The sequence below is a fragment of the Lepidochelys olivacea genome (genome assembly GCF_965140295.1).
Source record: "Lepidochelys olivacea isolate rLepOli2 genome assembly, chromosome: 6".
In the NCBI taxonomy this organism is placed as follows: Eukaryota; Metazoa; Chordata; order Testudines; family Cheloniidae; genus Lepidochelys; species Lepidochelys olivacea.
In genome coordinates, this window is record NC_140416.1 from 3,691,423 (window position 1) to 3,694,345 (window position 2,923).

Genomic DNA, 2,923 nt, shown 5'->3' on the forward strand with positions numbered 1-2,923 from the left:
GCCCGGGAAACACCAGCCAGGCTTGTCCAGTGACGAAGACTCAGGTCAGGCCCTGGGCCAGACACGCACTCCTACCATGGTCAGCGCATTGGCCCCGCAGCCACCCAGCCCAGCCTTCCACAGATGGCAGGTGGTGGCTGTTTTGAAGCTGCTTACTCATCATGGGCTTACTCAGCTTGTCAGGCCAAAGTTGGGTTAACTCTGGCCTTTGCCGTGTAGACGGCCGAATGGTTCCCGCTAACCCCGTTAGCTAGTGCTCCAGCTCCCAGGGCTGCCGGGCTACCCAGCATGGTTACACTACTGTCCACATAGCGACGGGAACCGGGTTGGAGCTGGCTCCAGTTACATTGGGTTTATCTTTACAACTGTGATCAGAATCCGGCCCTGCGCCACTGGCCTCAGTGGGGTCACTGCGGATTTACAACAGGGGACACTGAGATCAGCATCTATTTTCTGGGAGTGTCTTGTAATAATAGGAATAACTTGCATTTTATTTTATTATAATCATACTCGTGGTGTATCTAACATATTGTGAAAATGTTTATATAAATACCCAAAGCACGTATCACTCCAACACAGCTAGCTAGACAGAGAGGTGTGTATGGGGCTAGACGGGTGGATGGATAGTCATGTGTGAGGGTAGAAGGAGGGATATGCATGTATGGGGATGGATGGGTGCATAGATGGATGGGCTCTTTTGAAAATATCAAAGTGAGTTAGGAATCCTATTGACTTTCAACAGATTCAGATTTGTTACGTCGCTTACAAGCTTTAAAAGATAACAGGAATGTCACGGAGCCACAGAATGATGTGATGGCCCCCGCTTTGGAAACGCCTCAGTGAGCCAGACCCCCTCGGGGTATCTCTCACTCTTCCCCCAGGGTAAGTCACGCAGCTTCACCTCCTTCTTAGGCTGGACCTCTGGGCCTTCAGCACCCCTGTCAGCTGCGAGTCCCACCCCTGAGGGAGATGTGTACAATCCTAGGGAGCAAGGCACCTCTGCCAGCATCTGCAGGCAGAGACACCCCAGGCCCCATGCTTTGGGGGGCCCTGCGCTTCAGGAGTGACACAGGGCCTGGGCGGCGGGGGGGCCGGCAGCAGCATGACCAGCCCTGCTCCTCTCTGCCCTGCTTCAGGGCACACAGGACCTGGGTGGCACAGAGGCCGGCAGCAGCTCCTCTCCGGCTCCCGCAGCACGCAGGAGAGGAGGGGGCGGGGGCTTGAGGGAAGGGCAGAATGGGGGCTGGGGTGGGAGCTTGGGGGAAGGGGCGGAATGAGGGTGGGGCGAAAGTGGGAAGAGGTGAGGCCTGGGGCAGGGGGTTGTCCCGCTTCCCGCACCCCCCCAGGGATGGCCCTGTCTGCAGGGACACTCAGCCAGCGTTGGCAGACAGCAAGGTTTATTAGCCAGCAGGAGCACAGCCTAGGAAGTCCTTGGTTAGCATCGCGAAATGAAGATCAAAGCATAGGCCATTCCTGGTAGCCAGAACTCAGCCAAGCTGTAGTGAACCCTCATTGTTCAAGCTCTGTCTGTCCCTGACTTTAATCTCCTTTGTCAGACTCCCAGGGGTGCCCCCGACTGCTTCCCACAGCCCACACTTTACTTCCACAGTCCTCTGTTTCCGAGCTTGTAAAATAGGCTCTCCCCGCTGCTAAGAGGCAGGGAAGTCCATATCTCTCTGGGTCATTGATTGCTAGGTGTCCTTGTCTGGGCATTTGGATCCGTCATTGTCTTCTCAAGAGCTCCACTGATATAGGACCTAAGGTCCCAGACAGTGAGGTACCATTCACACCTGTGTCCTAGCCTGCCCCAAGAGCAAAGACATTCCCCTCCCAACTAGGTAACAATGCAGCATGTAGGGGAAACTGAGGCACACATAGGGTTCATACATTTTTTTTATGAAATTACCCCAAATTCCCACTTTGTCACAACCCATACTTATTAGCAAGATTTGGCTGGACTGCAGAGATAAATAGACCAGATAAATAGATCTATGTCTCTAGCAACTGGCAGTACAATAGGATAGTGCTGCCCAGCGGATAGCACAGAGGACGAGGGCTCAGGAGACCTGGATTGTAGTCCCAGCTCTGCCACTGGCCTGAAGGATCACCTTGGGAAAATCACGTCTGCCCGTTGTGCCAGTCACCCCACCTTTAAAATGGGGAAAGACACAGACCTCTATCAAAGCTCTGTGATGTCTGCTGATGGCAAGCGCTGTCGAACAGCGAAGTGTTCTTGCTAGATCGAGGGATGGAGACCCCGAGCTAGATGGGGACCCTTAGAGAGATCAAAAATGAGCCACTTTGAGATCCTGGCAGTGAAAGACACCAGAGAACTGCCCCAGCAAGTAGCAAATAGCAACCCCGAGCCCCGTTCCTTTATGCAGCTGACTCTGTCTCGCTTTCCTGTCCCCAGGAGTCGCATCAAATGCTGAGCTAAACCCTTCCCAGCTGACGTCACACAGCGAAAGAGATGGCTAACGCTGGCATGAAGACCGTGCCCCGCTGCTCTACCTGATACGGACGGCCCAGGGAACCCAGAGCCTTCTCAGAGTTGTACCAAGTGGCCGTGAGATTGCATTCCATATTTTTGGTCAATAAAAGGGGGCAATTTGTTTTAATACCGAGAACTCAGCCATCAGCATTTTCCTTGATCTTTTAGGCTGGCAATTTCAACAGTGCGTCAGAGATTTGGAACCTGATTTGCTTGGGCTCCAGGGACAGTCCCGGCTGGGATGCTCTCCTGCTCTACCACCTGGGAGGGTGACTCTGTCTCGCAAGCTAAGCAGCCTCAAGGCTTGGATGGGTGGCCCTAAGGCTGTGAGTCCCAATCTTTCCTCGGCCATGGCACACCTGGAGCTCTTCCCCCAGCTGCAGGGACCACTCAGGGGCGGGAAGGGAGATTGAGCTCTGATTGGTTGCTCTG

The 2,923-nt window shown here is 54.1% G+C and overlaps 1 long non-coding RNA gene across 1 annotated transcript; it reads left to right on the plus strand.

Annotated features, from left to right (window-relative positions):
* LOC311522713 lies at window positions 1-2,575 on the plus strand. Its single transcript, XR_014712175.1, has 3 exons — window positions 1-130; window positions 743-882; window positions 2,414-2,575. It is a non-coding gene; the product is annotated as an uncharacterized lncRNA (long non-coding RNA).
* Window positions 2,576-2,923: the final 348 nt, after the last annotated feature.